Genomic DNA, 24,136 nt, shown 5'->3' on the forward strand with positions numbered 1-24,136 from the left:
CTCTGCTGGACACTGCCCTTGGTCTCCTTCCTTCCTCTGCTCCTTTCCCTGCCTAGAAAGCTCTTTCTGTTCCTCTGCTTTCTATCCTTTGAGACCTGGCTCAGATCCTTCTCTCTCCAGGAGGCCTTTCCTCCTCCCTCTGGGCCCTGGAGTATATGGGCTATTTCTTCCCAGTCTGCCCTGTGTGGTGGGCATTGGTGGATGTGTCTGCCTGCCTTAGCACACTGGCTTTCCTTGACGGCAGGGAACCCATTGCTACATCTCTGTCTTCTGTGGCCAGCACAGGGCAGCAGGGGAAGCACTGAGTTGGGTTGCAGAGAGTCCGAAGTGCTGGCCCTGAGCTGCTGCTGTTTGGGAGAGGAGCCCATGGGCCTGGGGAGGCCGGCATGAGACAAGGTGACCTGGCTGGATGTGTATCTCTCTCTCTCTCTTTTTTTTCGAGATGGAGTCTCATTCTGTCACCCAGGCTGGAGCGCAGTGGTGCGATCTTGGCTCACTGCAACCTCCACCTCCCAGGATCAAGTGATTCTCCCTCCTCAGCCTCCCAAGTAGCTGAGATTACAGGCGTCTGCCACCACGCCCAGCTAATTTATTTTTGTATTTTTAGTAGAGACAGGGTTTCACCATGTTGGCCAGGCTGGTCTCGAACGTCTGACCTCGTGATCCGCCCGCCTCAACCTCCCAAAGTGCTGGTATTACAGGCGTGAGCCACTGTGCCCAGCACATTTTTGTATTTTTGGTAGAGACAGGGTTTCACCATGTCGACCAGGATGGTCTTGATCTCCTTACCTCGTGATCCGCACATCTCGGCCTCTCAAAGTGTTGGGATTACAGGCGTGAGCCACCACGCCCAGCCTTGGTTTCTTGATCATCTCAAGCTGGGCCCTGCTTCAGAGCTTTCATGCTAGCTGTTCTCTCTGCTCGGAACACACAGCTCCAATGTCACCTTCCCTGCTCACCCATTTATAAAACGGCCTCCCTTTTTACTTTCTTCTCTTCTCTTTTTTTTTTTTTCCGAGATGGAGTCTTGCCCTGTTACCCAGGCTGGAGTGCAGTGCAGTGATCTTGGCTCACTGCAACCTCTGCCTCCCGGATTCAACCAATTCTCCTGCCCCAGCCTCCCAAGTAGCTGGGATTACAGGTGTCTGCCACCATACCCAGCTAATTTTTGTATTTTTAGTTGGGACAGGGTTTCATCATGTTGGCCTGGCTGGTCTTGAGCTCGTGATCTGCCTGCCTCAGCCTTCCAAAGTGCTGGGATTACAGGCATGAGCCACCACACCTGACCCCTTGTTTGTTTTTTTGCTTCTTTCTTTCTTTTCTCTCTTTCTTTCTTTTTCTTTTTTTTTTTTGACAGTCTCACTCTGTTGCCCAGGCTGGAGTGCAGTGGCACAATTTCAGCTCACTGCAACCTCTGCCTCCTGGGTTCTGGGTTCAAGCGATTCTCCTGCCTCAGCCTCCTGAGTAGCTGAGGTGGCGTGCGCCGCCACGTCCGGCTAATTTTTTGTATTTTTAGTAGAGACGGGGTTTCACCATGTTGGTCAGGCTGGCCTGGAACTCCTGACCTCATGATCTGCCTGCCCGGGCCTTACAGTCATGAGCCACCACGCCCTGCCCCTTGTTACTTTCTAACAGGCTACCCTTTGTTCTTTTTTTTAAGACGGAGTTTTGCTCTTGTTGCCCAGGCTGGAGTGCAATGGCGGGGTATCAGCTCACCGCAAACTCCACCTCCCACGTTCAAGCAATTCTCCTGCCTCAGCCTCCCGAGTAGCTGGGATTATAGGCATGCGCCACCATGCCCGGCTAATTTTGTATTTTTAGTAGAGATGGGGTTTCTCCATGTTGGTCAGGCTGGTCTCGAACTCCTGATCTCAGGTGATCCACCCTCCTTGGCCTCCCAAAGTGCTGGGATTACAGGCGTGAGCCACCACGCCTGGCCACCCTTTGTTCTTTATAGCATGATTACTCTCTGAGCTCTTTTATGTTTTTTTGTCTCCTCCACTAAACCATAAGCTTCCTGAGAGCCGTGCTTTGTCTTGTTCATCACTTGTTCTTGGCTTGGAGGATGGTGCTCCACAAATTCTGGGATGGTAAAGTGTGGCTGTGTGAGGGGCCAGGCACTGTGCTGGGTGCTGGCAGTGACAAATGAGGCAGCCTTGGCCCCTGTCCTTGTGGAGCTCACATTCTGGAGGGATTTGTTGAATGAAGAGAAGGGGGACAGAGAGTTGTGCTAATGAAGACCTCTAAATATTTAATGCCTGGAGTGATAACATGACTTTTTTTTTTTTTTTGAGACGGAGTCTCGCTCTGTCGCCCAGGCTGGAGTGCAGTGGTGCAATCTTGGCTCACTGCAAGCTCCACCTCCGGGGTTCACGCCATTCTCCTGCCTCAGCCTCTCCGAGTAGCTGGGACTACAGGTGCCCACCACCACGCCAGGCTAATTTTTTTGTATTTTTAGTAGAGACGGGGTTTCACCATGGTCTCGATCTCCTGACCTCGTGATCCGCCCGCCTCGGCCTCCCAAAGTGCTGGGATTACAAGCGTGAGCCACCGCGCCCGGCCGATAACATGACTTTTGATCTGGAAAAAAGGGGAAAGGGAATTCTAGACCACATTTACTGAGTACCTACTATTAGCCATCTACTTTCTGGGCACTTTACAGTCATGCACTTAATCCTCTGTTAACCCTATGATAGGCATTTTTGCCCCCGTTTTACAGAAAGGTTATGTATCTTGCCCAGGGTCCCACAGCTAGAAGCGGGGGGCTTGGAACCGAAAGCTAGGCCAGTCTTTGTCAGCAACTGCATGAGGTCTTTCTGTTGATGCTGAGCCCCAGCGAGTACGATGGCCAGAAGAGTAAGAGCACAAGTCAGCCTCCTTCTCATACCTCCCTGACCACCAGTGTGCTGGTGGCTACTGCCTGTTTTCATGGCCTTTCCCCCTCTCACTGGGTCCACTGCCACGGCTTCTTTTTTTTTTTTTTTTTTTGAGATGGAGTTTCGCTCTTATTGTGCCGGCTGGAGTGCAATGGTGAGATCTCAGCCCACTGCAACTTTTGCCTCCCGGATTCAAGTGATTCTCCTGCCTCAGCCTCCCGAGTAGCTGGGATTACAGGCGTGCACCACCATGCCCATGCCCAGCTAATTTTGTATTTTTAGTAGAGATGGGATTTCTCCATGTTGGTCAGGCTGGTCTCGAACTCCTGATCTCAGGTGATCTGCCTGCCTTGGCCTCCCAAAGTGCTGGGATTACACACGTGAGCTACTGTGCCTGGCCTGCCACAGCTTTTTGCCTGGCTTCTCTGGGCTCCAGACTGGACATCTCCAACAATCCTTCACATGGCAATTAGGCAACCTCATGCTTAAAATCTTTGGACTCACTTGTGCCAAGTCCAGATGCCTTGTTATGACCTGCAAGGTCATGCTTAACCTGACCCTGCAGCTGGCCCCTGTGGCCTCATCTCCTTCCCTTCCTCAGTGCTCACAGCCCGGCCACGTGGCCTGCAGGTAATGTTCAGAATGTTCAGAACACCAAGTGATCTCCCACCTCCATGTCCTTTGCTCTTGGTGCTTGCTGTGCCTGGAGTGTTGTTCCTGGGGTCTCCACCTAAAGACCACCTACTCATCCAAAGTGAGGGCAATTGCTCTTCTCTTCCAACTCTGTCAGGCTGTGTTGAAAGAGCTTCTTTGTGCTTCTGCACGTGGTCGAAAGCAAGGTCTGTGGCTTAATAGAATCCAACATCTGTTACGCTGTGGAGTTGAATACCCATTATCTCATTTGGAAAATGGGCATTACTATTAAAATTTAATTTTTTTAATTTTTTGAGACAGAGTCTGTCTCTGTTGCCAAGGCTGGAGTGCAATGGTGCGATCTTCGCTCACTGCAACCTCTGCCTCTGGGTTCAAGTGATTCTCCTGCCTCAGCCTCCCGAGTAGCTGGGATTACAGGCGCCTGCCACTGCCCCCGGCTATGTTTTATATTTGTAGTAGAGATGGGATTTCACCATGTTGGCCAGGCTGGTTTCGAACTCCCGACCTCAGGTAGTCCACCTGCCTCGGCCAAAGTGCTGGGATTACAGGCGTGAGCCACTGCGCCTGGCCTTTTTTCTTTTCTTTTTTTTTTGAGACGGCATCTTCCTCTGCCACCCAGGCTGGAGTGTGGTGGTGCGATCTCAGCTCACTGCAGCCTCCACCTCCTGGGTTCAAGCGATTCTCCTTCCTCAGACTCCCAAGTATAGCTGAGACTCCAGGCGCCCGCCACCATGCCCGGCTATGTTTTGTATTTGTGGTAGAGACAGGGTTTCACTATGTCAGCCAGGCTGGTCCGCAACTCCTGACCTCAAGTGATCCGCCCGCCTTGGCCTCCCAAAGTGCTGGGATTACAGGTGTGAGCTACCGTGCCTGGCCCTGTTATTTCCATTTTATACATAAGGAAACTGAAGTTCGGAGGGAGTTGCTGACTTGTTGAAGGCTGATCATTATGGGTTACAGAGAAGACTTGAAACCCACATGCTCAGCTCTAAACTTACTGTACCTTCCTCATTTGTACAATCATCACAAGAACTGCATTCAACATTCTTCGGGCACCAGCCTCTGTGCTAGGCGACTACAGTACTTTGAAGACAGAAGCAATCCTGTGTACTATGCACCTCTGCCAATATCTGTTTACAGGAGATAGCTGCTATGTCCTTGTCCACCCTCCCTTTTCTCTCCCCGCGGTTGCGATATTGGAGTTTTAGGACACAGCCAGAGCACTTGCCATCTGTTCCTGTTGGACACCATTTTTAGGATTATCCCAAGGGCTCTGACTGTTTCTGCTCTTCCTCCCAACTTGTGCTTATGTATCCACAAATCTGAGCACTGGACCTCTCCAACTTCATCCCAAGTCACCCATAAACCTATGGATCAGAGCAGACCAAGGAAATGGCGTGACCTGCACCCTTAACAGACAGACACATAACCGAGTTTTGAGCTTCCCAGCCAGATGTACCTTTAGTTCACATTTCTCTGGCTGGGCTTAGCTGGGCCCTCCCAAGTTTCCTACACATAGATTTGGGGTGGCGACCCTGGGCACCTCAGGAAGGTGAAGCCACTTGGGATCGGGGCTGTGTATTCTCAGCACCCAGCATGGTGCCTGGTACTCAGTGGGTACCCAGAGAAGGCTTGTTGAATGGAGCAATGGGTGACTTGTCATTAGGGAACCCATTTTGGCCCATTCTGATTACTTCCTCCTCTCACCTCCAATAGGGAATTTTCCAATCAGCCCCTGACCCTTTGCTCCTTTCACATTTATCGTATCTACCTCCATGAGATGGAGTCTTGCTCTGTTGCCCCAGCTGGAGTGCAATGGCAGGATCTCGGCTTACTGCAACCTCTGCCTCCTGGGTTCAAGCGATTTTCCTGCCTCAGCCTCCAGAGTAGCTGGGATTATAGGCGCCTGCCACCACGCCCAGCTAATTTTTTGTATTTTTAGTAGAGACGGGGTCTCACTATGTTGGCTAGGCTGGTCTCAAACTCTTGACCTCAGGCAACCACCTCCCTCAGCCTCCCAAAATGCCAGTAGCCATGATCTTGATGAGTGCCCATGAGGACAAATAATTCCCAGTCTACATTCAACCTATAGGTTTCTCCTGGTCTGCAGATCCTCATCTATCCACTTCTCCCATCCTCTTAACTCCATCTCTCTCAGGCTGTTGAAAGAGCTTCTTTGTGCTTCTGCACTTGGTAGAAAGCAGGGACTGTGTCTTAATAGAATCCAACGTCCTTAGGCTGTGGAGTTGAACCCATTATCTCCTTTGTAAAATGGGCTTATTATTTCCATTTCATATATAAGGAAACTGAAATTCAGAGAGGGTTGCTCTCTGAACAACAATGGAGGGTTGCTCCCTCCATTCATCCTCCCATCCATGCAATAATAATATTGAATTCTTCTCACAGTATGTTCAGGGTAACCAATCAGAAATAGTCCCTGCCTGAATGGAGCTTCCATTCTACCAGGAAACAGCCATCAAATGTAGAATTGCACAGAAACACTCATTAGAAGTGCAATCAAGCAGAAGCCCTGGGTATTATGAGAATAAACCATGTGGGACCTGATCCAGCCTGAAATGTGTGTATGCGTGTGTCAGGGAATGCTTCCTGGAGGAAGTAACATTGAAGCTGAAAACTGCATTGTCACCCGAGCCAAGGAATGAGTGTGTTTCAAGGAGGGTGAAGCTGACAACTCTAAATGCTGCTGATTTACCCTTGAGGAGATCACTGGGATGATATAGGAACAAGCCAGACTTTGTTGGGTGGGGGAGTGAGTGAAAGGCGAAGAAGTAAAGGCAGCCCATATAGAAAACTGGAAAAGCTCAGGAAGGGGACAAAAGACATGGTAGTAGTTGGGGAGAGTGTAAATCTGAGGGAATCATCCCTCATCCCCCAAGATAGGAGAGACTTAGCATGTTAAATGCTGCTAGGAAAGAGCTAGCAGCGACGCACAGAGGGGGGAAGTCAAGGTAGGAATGGAGGGCTCAACCTGCCATCATTTCTTCACTGAAGAGGTATCATTGAACAAATATCATGTGACAGGCGTTTTGAAAAAGGCTGACAAAGTCTATGCTCCCCCCACCCCCCCAGCTAATTTTTTTGCATTTTCTGTAGAGATGGGGTCTTGCCATGTTGTCCAGGTCGAGCTCAAACTCCTGAGCTCAATTGATCCACCCAAAGTGCTGGGATTACAGGCGTGAGCCACTGTGCCTGGCCTCGTCTGTGCTTTTACGGAACTTATTTTCTAGGGAGGGAAGCAGGAGGTAAGTAACAGATCAACAAGAAAACTTCAGCTAATGAAAAGTGTAATGATGAGATAAAATGAGGTATGTGGTAATGGAAGGGTGTAACCCAGGAAAAGGTGAGGTCACAAGGCCTAGAGTGCTGTGCCGTGGGATGTGGTGCGGGTGACAAGTGGCCTGGGGGAGCTGAGGATATGGGGGAGAGCTGGAGTTCATGAAGGTGGAGTGGGGGCTATGGAAGAAAATGGTCAGAAAAGAGGCAGAAGGACAGAGGAGGGCTGGTCTGGAGGCCCCAGGGAGATGACAGAGTGTGACAGAGTGTGACAGAGTGGGCGACTTCAGGGTCACCCTTAGTCAACTGCTGACCTCGCATCTGTTCCTTTAGACCCTCGGGTACTCAGACTCAACATTACCAACCACGAACTCAGTTCCTTCCCACCCTAACCTGCTGCTGCCCTGGCTTCCTGGTCTGGGGGGGGCAAAGGCGCCATTCTCCTGGGTACAGTGACTTGCAGCCTCAGTGATGACCACTGAGATGGAGACTGGATGGAGGCCCCTGAGGAGAGCAGAATGGTTCCCACATCAGGGCCCCTCTGGGCCACTTTTCCAGTCTCCTCATGTCTTCTCTGTTCCTCCTCTGGGAAGTCATCTCCCTTACTCCCACGACTCCCCTCCAGCAGCAGGAGGCTGGGGAGGCTGGAAACCCAGATCAGAGTCATGGCCTTGCTTTGGAGTCAAGGGGGAAGCCCAGCTGGGCTGGCTGGTCTCATGTCCTGGCATCATCTCCCCTGGGGTGGATGCCTGATGAGCCCTGCCCGCTCCTCCAGGTGTTCTTTCCTTTCCTCTCTGCCTGTCCCCCAGAACTTCCACTCTAGGCAAACCTGGCCTGTTCAGTTCCACCTCCGTGTGTCTGCTTAGGCGGAACAAAGGAGCTTCCAGAGAATCCTGAAGGCAGTGGGAACGCCAGGAGCAACCCCATCCATAACTCCTGAGGGTTGGAGTAGGGAGTCTGAGGGGTAGGATGGGTGGGAGTAGGATGTGACAGAGGTCAGCTGCCCAGCTGCAGGCTTGGGCCCCTCTTCAGGCTCGCCTGCCAAAGCCTCTTCCTCTGCATGGCCCGGGATATAGGGGTTTTGTCCCCAGGAAGTCCAGATGGGGTAAGAACTAGGAGGAGGTTGATCACTGCCACACCCAGGGCCCCAGATGTGCATGGGTGCCCTGGCAGGATCGCTGACAAATAAATGAGACATACTCTTGAGGAAAGAGCAGCTGGATCCACACAGGTTGCGCAATACCCAGGGTGGCTTGGCTGTTTGACTCCCTGGTGATGCTACTCCTGCTGGCCCTGCTAGGGGCTGCCCTGCTGGGGGCTGCCCTGCTCACCTGGTGGCATGCTCCAGCCCAGAACAAGATCCCCAGGGCCCAGAAGTGGAGGGAGGTAGCACTGCAGAAGACGGAGGCCCTGGCCCAGTGACTCTGGCAGCAGGTGAGTCGACACGGGTCCCGGAGGCCCCCAGCCACAGGGGGCCTTGGCCCTCAATCCCAACAGGAGGACTACACCTCAGGATGCCCCTCCCGTCCATGGCCCCAGCCCCTACAGACACAGGGAGCAGGTGGGCACTTCCCCACCCTCAGTTCTCCCCATGCCAGCTCTGTGTGTGGTTGTCAGTTCTCCTCCATCCCCGGCCTTTGAGACCCTGGAGATTGGGGGCAGTGTATTCTTTCTCTGTTCTCCCAGCACTTGGCACATGGCTCAGTAACATGGGAGGTGCCCACTTAGGGTATTTGCGGAAATAAGATAAACTGATGGAGGCAATTGGAGGAGGGAGGCCTGATCTCTTTCAGCCCCTGAGCACTCCAAAATCCCCCAAGACAGGAACCCTAGTCTACCCGTCCCCTCCTACCCCCACCCCATTCAGCTCTGAAAACACTTGCTGAGCCCTGAGAAGTGCAGAGCACAGGGGGCTGGGGCTGGGGTCTCCCAGGAAGCTGCAGGTCTTAAAAGGCAGCTTTGGCAACTCGGAGTGGGGGTATTTCACTGGGATAGCCTCTGTGGCTGGCTGGGCTGAGACTGGCAGGTGAAGTGGCTGAGCCATAGATGTATCAGCAAAGCCTGCCCCAGGTGGCAGAGAGAAGGGTGGGAAAGAGGGACATGGAGACAAACATAGACTGAGCCTGGGATTTGCCGTGTGGCCTGGAGGATGTGACAACCTGTCTCTGGGCCTTGGACTCCCCAGCTGCCCGAGAGGGGATGGGCTCATGGTCTCTCGGGGTCTCCAGCTTTGGTGGACGATGGTGGACTCAGTCTGGGAGCCTGGAGGTAGGGGCTGGGGCTAGTGCCTGAGGTGCTGTTCCCATGCTTTGGAGTTCCTGAGTGTCCTCTGCCGTCCCCTGGATGGTGATTGATGGCCCCAACGGGCAGCTTCTCTGTCTGAGCTGCTGCAGTTGCTGAGTGTGTATATTAATATTAATTGGGGCCAATTAGTTGGATAAATCAATCTGCCCCCAGAGAGCAGCTGCCCCTCCCTGGTTGATGAGGAGGAAGTCGGGGCTAATGGGTTGCAGTGGCGAATGGGCATGATGGAGGCGTCCTGTGTGCATGTGGAGGCCCAATCTGTGTGCGGTGGTGGGGATAGCTTCCTTTACCGTGGACGAGGGCCTGCTTTCTTGTGCCTCCTGCTGGCATTTCATTGTGTCATGGTTGGTTGCGTGTCTGGTCTGGCTGTGTGCTTATGTGCCTGGCTGGGTGTGTGTGGTTGTGCTGGTGGTGTGCTTATGTGTCTGGTTGGTGTTGTGTGCCTGGATGTCCTGGCTGTGGTTGTGTCCTGGCTGGTGTTGCTCCTGGCTGTGTGTGGTTGTGTGTCTGGGTGTGTGGTTGTGTGTCTGGGTGTGTGGTTGTGTGCCTGGCTGGCTGTGTGCTTATGTGTCTGGCTGGGTGCTTATGTGCCTGGCTGTGTGGTTGTGTGCCTGGCTGTGTGCTTATGTGTCTGGCTGGGTGCTTATGTGTCTGGCTGGGTGCTTATGTGCCTGGCTGTGTGGTTGTGTGCCTGGCTGGGTGCTTATGTGCCTGGCTGGGTGTGTGGTTATGTGCCTGGCTGGGTGTGTGGTTGTGTGTCTGGCTGGGTGTGTGGTTGTGTGTCTGGCTGGGTGTGTGGTTGTGTGTCTGGCTGGGTGTGTGGTTGTGTGTCTGGGTGTGTGGTTGTGTGTCTGGCTGGGTGTGTGGTTGTGTGCCTGGCTGGGTGTGTGGTTGTGTGCCTGGCTGGGTGTGTGGTTGTGTGTCTGGCTGGGTGTGTGGTTGTGTGTCTGGCTGGGTGTGTGCTTATGTGTCTGGCTGGGTGTGTGGTTGTGTGTCTGGCTGGGTGTGTGGTTGTGTGCCTGGCTGGGTGTGTGGTTGTGTGCCTGGCTGGGTGTGTGGTTGTGTGTCTGGCTGGGTGTTGCATCTGTGTTTTGTGAGGAACATCTTCTCGGTTCTGATGGCAGAGCTGTGGGCTCTTTGGTCCTGATGTTAGGAGTCATGGCTGGTGTCTGATCTTGGTCTTTCTTGCAGCAGCAGCCCCTCACCCCAGCTGGAAGGGAGCCCAGGAAGCCTCAGCCTTAGGGAGGAGCTCTTGGAGCCCAGGAAGCCCTGGGGTTGACACTGGAGGGTGGTTGGCCCCCATATGGGGAGGGGTCTGCCCAGTGAGGCTTTCACCTTCAGCTCATTTTCTTCTGCTTCCCTTAGCTTTGAATGCGGCAACTCCATCTATGGCCAGATGTTGAACCACTGAACTAAAGAAGACATGTGGGGGCTCCTCAAGGGGTGAGGGAGCTCTGCTGGCAGAAAGGAGGTCCATCCTAGGCATGGGTACTGACACAGGTGACAGCATCTGCATACCAGCCAGCTTCTGTGGTGTTTATGGCCTCTGGACCACAGGTTCCCGCCTTAGGTACTCATTGATGGTGGTGATGGGGTGGGCTCGGACCTGCCTAAGGGAACTAGGGGGTGGGGAAGTAGAGGGGTCTGCTCCTCCCATCGACTTTCATCTACCCAGCTCAGTACTAGGGGAAGTGGGTAGGAGGGCTTCAAATAACTCCTGCAGTAGCCATGCTAAACATACCATGTTTTGTCCAGGTGGCAGTAGAATAGACCTTCCACTCATTAACTCATCAGCTCATTAATTCATTAATCTATACAGCTGTCCATCCACATACCCCTTCTCTTACTCATTCATCAATCTGTCCATTTATCTATCTATCTGTCCTTCATTCATTCAATCACCCACGTGGTCATCATCTCAGTCTGTATCCATCAATCAATTTTACCATTCATCCACTATTTATTTAAAAGATTTCTATTGACTATTTATTGTGTCAGACATAACAGCTCCTTGGGTACTAGCTACTTGGGTTACTTCAGTGAACAAAAGAGACAAATATCTCAGCCCTTGAAAAACTAACACATACTCTTCCTTCCAACCATTTATTTATCCATCCATCTTTCCATCCATCCATTTTTGTATCCATCCATCAATCAACATTTGCATCTCTCCATCCATCCATCATCCATCCATCCATCCATCCATCCATCCATCCATCCATCCATCCATCCATCCACTCATCGTGTATGCATGCATGCATCCACCCATCTCTCAACCCCTCTCTGTGTACCCACACTATGGCCCCTATTCTGGGGACATAGACCACTCTTGGACCCAGCCCCTGCCCCTGCTGTGCTCTTAGACACACAAATGAGTTAGTCAGAAAGTGATCAGGTCTCTAAGAGAGGGTCAAAGCTTGTGGGAATGCACAAGAGGAAGCTGACATTTTCTTCAACAGAGATTTATTAAAAGCTTATATTCTTGACTTTCAGAGGCGGGGTAAGGGAAGGGAAGGATTCCTGGAGGAGGCAGCATTTGAGCATGTTTTTGAGGGCCAGACATGCCAAGATGATGTGGCGTCTAGAAGGCTGTAAGATTGTTTGTAAGCGGCTGACTTTGCCTGCAGCAATATGCACGTGTGGAAGGGCTAGAAGGGGAAGTCATGGAGAGTTAGAGCCTTGAAAGGCGGTCAAAGAGATCAGACTTTATGATGTGGGCAGCAGAGAGTCAGGGAAGGTTGAAGCAGCTCCTATTTTTGTGGGCTGCGCCTTGGGGGAGCACATTACCTGGGTGTTCAAGCCTCCTGGCACCCAGGCTCCTCCCTTCACATGCTGAGCTGGGCTCTGGGTCGGAATGTTTTGCAGCTACACTGGAATTGCCTCTGCCATCAAGGGGAAAAAAATCGGGTAAGTCTTGGTCTGTGCCTGTGGCCACCCCATTTAAAGATGAACCTGCCAGTCTTTCTCCCAAGGACATTTCGCTCAGCTCATGTCTCCAGACAGATCAGCCCCACAGATGATGACTGAGAGGGGGTGCTGCATGGTTCCCACCTGGCCTCCCCTTGTCCAGTGACTCTTGCCCTCTGAGAAGGGCTTCTGTCCTGCTCTCTAGCTTTAATCTCTTCCTTTGTCCTGACTATGACCCTGGAACCCACCCTCTGAGGCCAGGCAGTTGGGATCCCCAGGGCACAACCAATGAGAGGTGCTTGCTGGGCATGGTGGCTCATGCCTGTAATCCCAGCACTTTGGGAGGCTGAGGTGGGCAGATCACCTGAGGTCAGGAATTCGAGACCAGCCTGGCCAACATGGGGAAACCCCGTCTCTACTAAAAATACAAAAATTAGCCAGGTGTGGTGGCGGGCACCTGTAATCCCAGCTACTGGGGAGGCTGAGGCAGAAGAATCACTTGAACCCGGGAGGTGGAGGTTGCAGTGAGCAGAGATCGTGCCACTGGACTCCAGCCTGGGTGACAGAGAAAAACTTCGTCTCAAAAACAAACAAACAAAAACCAAAACACAACAAACAAACAAACAAAATGAGAGGTGCCTGCCTCTCTCCCCTCCTTTTTGTGCAGTGACCACGGTGGCTAGCCCCATGGCCCAGGACGTGGAGAGCCTGGCGCTGTCCCTGCAAGCCCTGCTGAGTGAAGACATGTACCGACTGGACCCCACTATGCCCCAGATGCCCTTTAGGGAGGAGGTAAGCCAGGTGGGAGAGCAGACCTGGGGGTTTCCTTGCCCCCCACCATCATTCCTCCCTGACCTGTCTGCCATCTTACCTTCCCAGGTGAAGACCCCCTTTCCCACCCCAGGCTGCAGTGAGTGAGAAGCCCACATACTCAGTCCAGTTTGTTTCCTTCCCCTGCTGGACGCCAGCTGCTTTGGCCTCTTGGCTATCTGGAGCCATAGCTTGTAAGTGCCCCCAAAGAGGGCCTCCAGTGCCATATACCCAACTCATGCAGGCAGAATACTCAGCAAGTGTGGTTCAGAGGGTGTGACATCCAGTTAAGCTGGGTTTTTAACCCTCTAGGTAACCCTGGCCAAGTCACATCTCTTCTCTCAGCCTTAGCCTCCCCATCAGTACAATAAAGAGGTTAGGCTGGGAGATCACTCCACACCCTTCTGTCTACAGCAGCCTTCATTTATTCGTTAATTCATTCAACAACATTTGCTTGTACCAGCTGTGTGCCAGGCTCTGTGTGTCTCATCCTAACACTCTATAGAGTGAGCAGTGCTCCTCCCATTTACAGCTGGGGAGACTGAGGGGAAGTGAAATGACTTGCCTAAGATCATGTAGTTAGTAACTGGCAGAGCTGGCTTTGAACCCAGCCCTATCTGACTGCAGAACCCTTTCCATAGGGCAGTTTCTGTCTACCTCCCGGTAATGTCTGTTCCTCGGATTCCCTACACCCCTCCTAGCATTATCAACCTGAGATCATTGTATATCATCCATGATTTGCCCCTACAAACGTGTTGTGTGATGGGTGAGGGGCGGCTGCCTTTCTGGCAGCACCCCACTTTCCAGGACTAGGGGCCCACCACCCCAGACCCTGGTGGATCTCCATCCTCATCTTCTCCTAACATTTCTCTAGCTTAAAGATATTTGTGTCTATGCATGATTTACTCACCTGCCCACCCACTCAACTCTAACCATCCATTCATCCACTCACCATGTATGCATTCAACCCTCTGCCCACCCAACTACCCACCATCTCATACATACATCTACTCACCCACCCAGGAGTCTGTCTACCATCTATCTACTATCCACTCCATCCACCCAATCACCCATCTCATCCATTTCTCCTTCTACCAGGGATTTCCCCAGAGCACCTAGAGCCTGGAGAGTATATAGGGAGGCTCCCAGGGGGTCTTGGGGTGTCCACGTAGATTCCCCCCTTTGTGAGGACAGCTGGAGACCAAGGCCCTGCCCTTAAAGTCTGGCTCCTGGAGAGAGTGGGGCCACCTTGTCCCCAGCACAATCTCTCCTCTGAGCTCCACCCAGCCCCTTGTGCCCCTAGGTTTACACCAGTAACCAGCCCCTTCGAATTGGCTACTATGAATCAGATGGTTACATCCAGCCATCCCCTAGCACGGCCAGGGCTGTGCAGCTCACCTTCTGGCTGCTCCAGGATGCATGACACCAGGTAGTCTCACCTGGTCCTGGGCGAGAGAGAGGCCAGGCCAGTGCGAGGATGCTGGACGGGGCCATCCTTGGAGACAAAGGTGGTTACATCTGAGTTTGAGGTGCTGAGATAATTGTGTTCCCCCTATGCTTCCTGGAGAAAACTGATGGGGTGGAGGTGGGGATAGGGTGAGCCCTACCCTATAAGGAAGGCATCAAGCTTTTGTGCTTCCTCCTTCAATGGTGGAGATTCAGGGACACACTCCTATAATTCCTTTAGCTTGGGTCTGTGTTGCCTCCATCAAGTGGCCATAAGGAGCTTTCTGTCTCCAAAATCCCCACCCTAGCCCTACCCCCACCTCCCCTGCCCCCAGTGTCCTGTCCTGACCTCACTTCCCTTTTGAGATTCTACCATGTGATCTTGGGCTAGCCTTTTAACCTCCCTGGGCTTGTTTTCTACCCAATGGGGTGGCTGTGAAGATTAAATGTGGTTCCATAGATAAAGCACTTGGCACGCTGGCTGGATCACAGTGAAGCATGAAGGAAATGAGGGCTGCTCTCATTCTGTTCTGTCGCATCTGTGTGTGAGGGTGAGGGAGTGGGGTGGCAGGAAAGCAACCAGTGACACAGGCCTCCCATGCCATGCTGAGGTGCTGAGGTCGACAGAGATGCATGAGATGATGTGGCATACCTCTCGAAATCTTGGGGGATGCAGAGACAGAGAACCAGGCAGTGTCGGGGAAGCCCCAGACCCTGACTCTGCCTCTGCCTCCCCAGGTTATCCCCTTCTCCATCCCCCAGGCAGAGCATGCCATCAAAGACTTGTACACAGCGGGGATATTTACTGATGGAGGGGCCACTCTGCTAGAGAAGCTGTACGTTATCTGCTGGGACTCAGGGGTGGGGCATGGTGGAAACAAGGTAGGGGAGTGGGCTGGAGCCAATCTGAGCCCCAGGGAAACTGGGGGCTTGGGCTGGGATGCCTCTGGCTAATAGTGTGACCTTATGCCACAAGCCACACACTGGGCCTGTCTTTAGGATGCACCTGTTCCGGGGTTGGGGCTGAGAGCAGAAGTGCTTCTTTGGGTTTGGCCTCCTTCTTGTCTACGGAGTGGAAGTTGGGTGGCTGTGGGGGCAGGCCATTGGCTAAGGGCTGTGACTTACCCATCTGCAACTGGTTCCTCAGAGAGGGGGACATTGTGGATCTCAGCATAAAGGGCATGGTCAACCAGCTCTGCCTGCCAGACCCTGTCAAGTGTTTCTTGGCCTGGATCCCAAAGTACATAGTAAGTGCAGGCCCTGGTCAGGGAGGGCTTTGGAAGGGCAGGGGGCACAGGGAGTAGGAGGGGCTCAGAAAGCAGAGGGAGCTCACAGAAAGAGTGGAAGTGGGGTCAGAGAGGAGGATGAGGCCCAGAGAATGGTGGTAGCTCAGAGAGGGGTTCAAAATGGGGAAGAAGAATGAAGGGCTGGGTGCGCGGTGGCTCATGTATGTAATCCCAGCACTTCGGGAGGCCAAGGTAGGAAGATCACTTGAGCCCAGGAGTTTGAGACCAGCCTGGGCAACATAGTGAGACTCCATTCTCTAAAAAGAATGGAAAAAAAAAAAAATAGCTGGGCATGGTGGTGCATGCCTGTGGTCCCAGCTACTCAGGAGGCTGAGGTGGGAGGATCACTTGAGCCCAGATCAAGGCTGCAGTGAGCTGAGATCATGCACTGCATTCCAGCTTGGGTGACAAGTAAGACTTTGTCTCAAAAAAAAAAAAAATTAATTAAAAATAATAATGAAAGAAGGGGATGGGGCTAAAAGAGTAGGGTGCTCATAGAGAGCGGAGGGGGTTTCAGAGAGGAGGCTCAGAAAGGGGGAAGGGCATTTGGAGGGCTACAGGGCCAGTGTGAGCTCAGAGAGGCTCAGGGCTTGGTGAAGTGGTGTAGGCTTGTTGAGGATCCGAGGGTTCCACGTCAGTGCGTTGAGCAATGCTGCCCTTCTTGGACCCCCTCCTGGGCAGGCTGGCTGTTTTCCTGTGGGTTCTGACATTGAACTCCCCCTCTCAGCCCCCTTCTAGGATCCCCAATCTAGCCAGCATCTTGAAGAGATTCGTGGAGTGGGGTGAGTCTCCCTAGGGCCAGCTCCTGCGCACAATGGTTGTCCACGGGAGGGTGGGAATTGAGGAGGGCATATGGCTAGAGTTGGTATCCACTTAGGGGGGAACTATTTAGATTGTGGACTCTAATTAGGGTTTTAGGATCATGCCTGACATTAGCATTAGATTGAGACTTTTGATTGGTGTTGGGACTTGATTTGGAGTTAAGATCTGAATTAAGGCCAGGTGTGGTGGCTCACGCCTGTAATCCCAGCACTTTGGGAGGCTGAGCGGGGAGGATCACTTGAGGCCAGGGGTTCAAGACTAGCCAGGACAACATGATGAAACCCCATCCCTACTAAAAATACAAAAATCAGCGGGTGTGGTGGTACGTGTCTTTAGCTACTTGGGAGGCTGAGGCATGAGAATCACTTGAACCCAGGAGGTGGAGGTTGCAATGGGCCAAGATGGTGCCACTGCACTCTAGCCTGGGCGATAGAGAGAGACTCTGTCTCAAGGAAAATAAAAATCTGAATTAAGGCTAAGTTGAGGTAAAATGTGGGGCTGAAGTTGAGATTAGGTTTTATTTGGGGATAGGCTTAAGACTGAGGCTGGGGTTGGAGTTGGTTTGAGTTGGGGTTGGTGGGGCAAAGATAGATTTGGAAGAGGGTTGGGACTGAGGCTGGAGTTGGGGTGGGGCTAGAGTTAGGGTTAGAGATGAGGTTGGGAGAGGCTGTTATGGGCTTGGGTTTGCTGTTGGGCTTGGCCTGGTGGGGTTGGTGTTGAGATGCTGGGCAGAATTGGGCTGGAGTGGCCTGAGGGCTAACTGGGTGCCTCACAGATTAGGGTAAGGAGCCTGTGGCCTTTGAGGCAGCCCATGAGTTCCTGTGACTGGTGGAATGGGGGGTAGATTGACCAGAGGATGTGTGCTCTTGGGGACCTTGAGCAGGCAAGATGTCTTGGCCAGGGCACAAGACACGGGGTCACTCCCAGCTCATCAGCTGATTTGCAGCGTGCACTGAGGCCTTGAGTGTCATGTCACCATTTGTATAAAAGGGTTCCCTCCCATGCTGACCTTTGAACTTGTCAGAGTCTTCCTCATTCTTTCAGGACACCCAAGAAACTGTGGGAGCAGCACACAGCAGTGGAGGTAATGCATGCCTGGGAAGACCTTGAGGGGCTGCTGGAGCTGACGCTGCAGACACTTGGGTAGTGCCCTGAGTGGTCAGAGTTATGGCCTGGCCTGCAGAGAAGGCCCAGCTGGACCTGGCTGGGGGGGCTTGGTGACCTCAGAAGTTATTCTAGTCCATCTCCATAGAGCATTGTCCCCAAATCCTTGTGACCTGAAATTCAGCTTCCCATCCCTTCACCTCTGTCCCTGGGAAGATCCTGAACCTCCACAGGTATCTCAGGCCGAAGCTTATAGCCTGAGACTTCCTCCTGGTGTGCAACTCAGTGCTGCCTGGCAGCATCTGACCTTGTCTGGCAAACAGTAACCCCTGCCGGTCCTACCCCTCCCATCCCTCATTGTCCCTGCAGGAATATCAGCAAGAGTTCATAGCCAAGTGGAGGTCCCTGGACCTGGATGTGCTGCTGGTGCCAGTTCTGGGCTCTGCCTTCTATATAGGCTCTTCCTCCCTAGCATCAGGTGAGAGCGCATTGGGTCCTGGTGGGGTTGGGATTGGGAGTCCAGGACTCCCGAGTCCTGCCCCAGCCTCTGTGATCTTGCCCTCTGTCTCCATTCACTTTTTAAAAATATTTCTTAAATTGAGATAAAAGATAACACAAATTTACCATTTTAAAGTGTACAATTAAGTGGTTTTTAGTATTTCAAAATGTTGTGCAACCACCACCATTATCTAATGTCTGAACATTTCTGTCACCCTGAAAGGAAAACTTGTACCTGTTAGCAATTTCCATTCACTTTAAAAATGAACTTTATGGAAGTATAATTTACACGCAATAAAATTCACCGATTTTAAGTATAATTTGATGAATTTTGACAAATGTATACAGTTGTATAACCACCACTATAATCAGAAATACAGAACAGAATATATTTTTAGATTTTATAGATATATGTTCCATCACCCCCAAATTTCCCTCATGTCTCTGCAGTTCACTCTATCCCTAACCCCAGCAACCACCAGTCTGCTTTCTGTCACCATAGTTTTGCCTTTTCTAGAATTTCATACAAATGGAATCGAAGGGTATGAAGCTTTTGTGTTTGGCGTCTTCCACCTAGCACATCCATTTACTCTTTTTTTTTTTTTGAGACAGAGTCTTGCTGTCTCACCTAGGCTGGAGCGCAGTGGCACGATCTCAGCTCACTGCAATCTCCTCTGCCTCCTGATTTTAAGCAATTCTCCTGCCTCAGCCTCCCAAGTAGCTGGAATTACAGGTGTGCGCCACCATGCCCAGCTAATCTTTGTATTTTTAGTAGAGACGGGGTTGCGCCATGTTGGCCAGGCTGGTCTCGAACTCCTAACCTCAGGTGATCCACCCACCTCAGCCTCCCAAAGTGCTGGCATTACAGGCGTGAGCCACTGTGCCCGGCCCATCCATTTACTCTTAACATGTCCTCTGCTGCCCTACTTCAAAAGGGGTCTTCAGCCCAGCCTGCCCAAAACATGGGCTCAGGACAGGGTAATATCTGGGCCATCCCTGGGTCCCATGCACAGATGCTGGTCTCAAAGGTGCTGCCCAAGGCAGGATAAAACTCAGTTCCAAACCCGAGCCTGGAATCCTCTCCCCTGACCTTAAGAACATGTCCTCCTGGGTCCCCCGACTGTGGCCAGCCAAAGGCGCATCCCACGCCTGACTCTCCCTGCACACGTGGCTGCTGCAGAAGAGCTGTCCTTTCAACTCCAGGTGGCGCTGTACACCCCTACTATCTTGAAGTCCGGTGCACAGGAGGGCATGGGCTGACTCCTCTGCCATCCACTAGCTGTGTAGCCTTGGAAAAGCCCCTCATCCTGCCACCTCGATTTCGTCACTTGTACACAGTCAATAGTAATCCACACCTCACAGAGTAGAGAGGGTTCAAGGGATCAGCAATGTGGTGAGGCCAGCACAGTGCCTGGCACTGAGTAAGGCTTCTGCAATGCGGATTCCGTCCTTCCCTCCACCCTGGGGAGAACACGAGGCCATTGTCAAGATGACTCCTGACACAAACTGCTAGTCCGAACCCAGAGCGCTGAAGTTCCCAGAAGGACCGGGAGGGGGCGCCCACCCACATTCTTCCCTACGTGAGTCTGCGCTGACGATTTCCTGGGCTTATCTGGATATTCCTGCAGAAAGCCAGTCTTACATGACTCTGTACAGCCTCCTGGACTTTCCCGCGGGCGTGGTGCCTGTCACTATCGTGACACTACAGGACGAGGAGGAACTGGCCTTCTACAAGGGCTGCTACGGAGATAGCTCTGACAAAAATTTCTCGGAGGTCAGTTTCCTTCTCCGAGCCCCTCCCTCAGCGGGGACAAACCAGGGCTGGTTCTATCCGGGTTGGGGCCCCTGACGGGTGGTGGTGGAGAGAGTAGGGCGGGGCTGGTCATTCCTGGTGTTCCCCCTTTGGCACTTACGCTAGTTTCACCCCAACCCTGAGGACACATCATTTGACCTTCTTGTCAGCCCCATCCATGTCAGGGGAGAACACTTTGCAAAACCAGTGGTTTTCTTTACATTTCTTCTTCCTCCTCCTCCCCCTCCCCCTCGCCCCTCCTCCTTCTCCTCCTCTTCTTCCTCCTCCTCCTCCTTCTCCCCCTCTTCTTCTTCTTCTCCTCCTCCTCCTCCCCCTCCTTCTCCTTCTCCTTCTTCCTCCTTTTCCTTCTCCTTCTCCTTTTTTGAGACAGTCTTGCTTTATCGCCCAGGCTGGATGGAGTGCAGTGGCACGATCGCGGCTTGCTGCAACCTCTGCCTCCTGGTTTCAAGTGATTCTCCTGCCTCAGCCTCCCAAGTAGCTGGGATTACAGGCACCTGCCACCACACCCAGCTAATTTTTTTTTTTTTTTTTTTTGAGATGGAATCTCACTCTTTTGCCCAGGCTGACGTGCAGTGGTGCGATCTCAGCTCGCTGCAACCTCCACATCCTGAGTTTGAGCCATCCTCCTGCCTCTCAGCCTCCCAAGTATCTGGGACTACAGGCGTGCACCACCACGCTCGGCTGATTTTTGTAATTTTAGTAGAGACAGGTTTTCACCATGTTAATCAGGCTGGTCTCAAACTCCTGGCCTCAAGTGATCCGCCTGCCTCGGCCTCCCAATGTGCTGGGATTACAGGTGTGAGCCATTGCGCCCGGCCTTCTTCGCATTGCTGTAGGTAAAAATGATCTCAGAGGCAGGGAGGGCAGAGCAGGGAAAAGCCGCTGGTTATGAGCTTACTGTGTATCTGCTCTGGATATGACCTCTATTGGGACCTCCGTTTCTTCACCAGGAAAATGGGAATAAAAACATCTACGTTGTAGGGTTGTGCTGAAGGTTAATTAATTTGAAAAAGAGAATGAAGCAATTTGCATAAGGTCTTGTGTGTAGGAATTGTTCAATAAATACTATGATTAGTAAGTCAGAGGTGGTTTCATAAAAGAAAATATTACCAAATATTTAACTGCTGGGTCTAAAATAACACACCTGACTTTGGTGAGAGAGAGAAGGAGAGAGAGGAAGAGAAAGAGGCCGACTCTGAAACATATGCACGTATCTGGGTCAGACATTAAGTAACTTACTTTTTCTGGAAATCGATTTTAGTGCTAGAGTTACCCAGTGGACCTGCTGACCTGAATTCTGAGAAAATAACAATAATGACACTATCTCATGTGTCTTGAGCACTTACTCTGTTCCAGGATCTGTTTAAAAGTGCCGTGTATAAATATTAAACCATTAAATTCCATAACTCTCCTGTGAGGTTTTTTAAGTGAGGAAAATGGAGGCACAGACAGATTAAGGGACTGGGCCAAAGCCACACAGCCAATTGAAGTGGAGGAGCTGGGACTTGAAGCAGGTGATCTGACTCCAGAGACAAAGGCAAAGAAGGCCTCAAATGATATCATCATAAAGCAAAGAAAACAGGTTTGAATTCCTACAAGGATGTTTGGATTTCATGGCAGGGACTCAGGCTTAGCCCCCATGTTCCTGGGCCTGTTTTGGGCCAAGGCAATGCTTTCGCTGTGGAAGGGTAACAGGCTCTGGATCAGGGATTAGCACACTCTTCTTTCTCTTGCTTGAACATTGGGCGGATGCTCGGCTTTCTCTTTCATCATTATAATCAGCATTCTGCACAGGGAGCAAGTTTTACATGTTAACCCTGGAGAACTATGGACAATAAAATCAGAACAGTCTTTTCAGGTTTCACTGAGAGCTGAGGAAGCCTGGAATTCTGAGATCTAGGTCATTTTTACCTTAATATAGATTGGGAAAGGGATGTTTGGACTAAAGCATACCTAGACCAACCCTTGGTACAGAGGCCCAGAATAGCATGGGTGATGAACAGAGCCAGGCAAGGGGCCTGTGAGCAGGAAGCAGGCTCTGAGTTCCTGACCTTCTCTCCTGGCAGGCGGTAAGAGGATCCGTCGGACTTCCGGTGACTGTGCAGTGCATTGCTTTGCCATGGGAAGAGGAGCTGTGTGTCCGGTTCATGAGGGAGGTGGACACCTTGGTCAAGAATCAGAGGGGGCCCAAGTGACAGGCTCCTGGAATGGAGTAACAGCTCACGAAACATGGGGCTGGTTGTGGTGGCTCATACCTGTAATCCCAGCAGTTCAGGAGGCAGAGGCTGGCAGATCGCTTGAGGCCACGAGTTTGAGACCAACCTGGGCAACATAGCGAGACCCTGTTTCTAAAGCATTTTCTTGGTGTGACTCCTGTAGATCCTCACCCAAGTGTGCTCCTGATGCCCCTTCCTTCTCATGAATACCATGTCCACCTTATGTCTCCTCCTTCTGGAACCCCACCAGGTTCCTTTTCTTTGTTGGTCCCTCTGCGTGGGTGCTCAATATTCCTCAGATGGGCCCGGGATGCAGAGCAGGGTGAGGAGCTCTATAAATGTTTTCTGACTGGCCCCAGCCTCCTGATCTCTGGTCTGGGTGAGGCTGTAATCTCCTGGTGGTCTTCTGCCTCTAGCTGCTTTCCTCCAATTCAGTCCCCCTGATGCTACCCCAGACTGCAGTGGGGAAAGAGCCCCAAACAGAGAGGCTGGAGATCTGGGTCCAAGTCCTGACTCTGTCCCTGACTTGCTGTGTGATGCTAGGAAGTCCCTTCATCTCTCTGGACCTGAGTTTTCTCATCTGAGTTTCAGATTGAGGGGGTTAGATTTGATAAGGTCTATGGTATCTACCAGCTTGACCAATCTGTGAGCTGTGATTTCTAGGCACTGTCCTGATTAAGAACTTGCCATGATTCCCACTGATGTCTGGAGAGGGCTCCAGAGAGCAAGGCTGAGACAGTGGAACCCAGTCAGAGTGGAGCTTGGGTTAGGACCTAGACCCCTGGCTCACAGTTCAGTGCTTTTGCCACAAAACACCAATTCCTTTGTCTGACATCAGCATGTCTCCAGGATCCTCCATAGCCTCCTCTCCCATGGCTCCACCACAGCACTGCCTCCTTCCGTTCCCTCAAACCGGAGCCTTCTCACCAGCACAAGCCCACCTTATGCTTCTGGCTCCATGTCACTATGCAGACTGTTCCCTCCACCTGAACACCATTAATGTCCTCTGTGTCCTTCAAACCCTGTGTCAAATACCACTTCCTCCAGAAAGCCTTTCTTGATCCCTCCAACATACCCCCCCATTATTTTCCCTTCATCTGAACTCTCTTGAGATCCTCCTCCCATCAAATCTCTCCCTTCCCCCATCCCATTCCTCTTTGTAGCCCTACTTCCGCCAACTATGCAAATTAATGAACTCACTTTTCCCTGTACTTGATAGCACAGATCTTCTGAAGACAATGCAAAGGAATGGAATTCATCCATCCACGCTACATTATTTGAGTACCCCCTCTGAACACAAATGTGAAATTCAGGCAGAAAAATCCTGACTTAAAAGAATTTAACTCAGATGAAGACCCCAGGAATTGCACGGCAGAGGGGGCAGCCCTGCCTCTGCCTCCCATAAGAAGGAACCACTTGGGGTGTCCAGGTGCAGGATGGACAGGGCTATTGCTGACGTCACGTGTCCCCCCACACCAATTCTACCACAGAGTCTGAGATCTCTGCAGGAGAGGGAGCCTCAGAGTTTCCCCTGTGCTCCCTGCCCTGTACGAGGGAGGTCTGAGTAGCTTGGAAAAGATGAGAGATCTCGGGTGTCTCCTGCCTCTTGTTCCTGCATCCCATTGCTGGCTGAGGCATTCTGGGCACCAGGGGGCAGCATTGAGCTTCACAAGCCCCGGACAGCGCTTGCCCTCTGCTCTCAGACCCACTGTCGCTGCGACTTCTCGAGTGAGATCCTTTGCTCGAACTCCATTGCGCTGATGGGGACACTAGCGAGTGGAGGGACAGAGATAGAGGGATGCAGGAATTAGCAGGCACTTTGGCTTTAGGTTAAATATTTGCAGATTCTAAGATGTAGGAGGTAGAATTCTATTTTGGCTGGAATTAGCCTGGGGAAAAGGGGTGGCAGATACCAGCTGGAAGGACCGAATAAATGGGAAGCCCTATGCTAGGCGCAGACCTCTTTTCGTCTTGGGCTTTCTCTAGTATCTCCTGAGCTGATGTTTGGAGTCATCAACCTCCCCACCTCCAGCGCCAGCTCCAGTGCTGACCCCTAACCTCTGACTCGTGACAGCTACCTGCCAGCACCATCTTCATCTGAAATCA

At 51.9% G+C, this 24,136-nt stretch overlaps 1 protein-coding gene across 2 annotated transcripts in view; it reads left to right on the plus strand.

Moving 5' to 3' along the window:
- LOC116473113 (fatty-acid amide hydrolase 1) overlaps nt 1-24,136 on the plus strand; it is a 123,203-nt gene that overhangs the window by 64,109 nt on the left and 34,958 nt on the right. For both annotated transcript variants that reach the window (XR_009214649.1, XR_009214654.1), the window contains 10 exons: nt 10,494-10,698; nt 11,994-12,035; nt 12,703-12,827; nt 12,915-13,039; nt 15,030-15,127; nt 15,439-15,538; nt 16,305-16,359; nt 17,444-17,483; nt 17,873-17,981; nt 19,630-19,775. The gene's annotated coding sequence lies outside the window, so the exon portion shown is untranslated. The remainder of the gene's footprint in view (nt 1-10,493; nt 10,699-11,993; nt 12,036-12,702; nt 12,828-12,914; nt 13,040-15,029; nt 15,128-15,438; nt 15,539-16,304; nt 16,360-17,443; nt 17,484-17,872; nt 17,982-19,629; nt 19,776-24,136) is intronic.

This window comes from Hylobates moloch, unplaced genomic scaffold, assembly GCF_009828535.3.
Source record: "Hylobates moloch isolate HMO894 unplaced genomic scaffold, HMol_V3 SCAFFOLD_8, whole genome shotgun sequence".
NCBI classification, from domain to species: Eukaryota; Metazoa; Chordata; class Mammalia; order Primates; family Hylobatidae; genus Hylobates; species Hylobates moloch.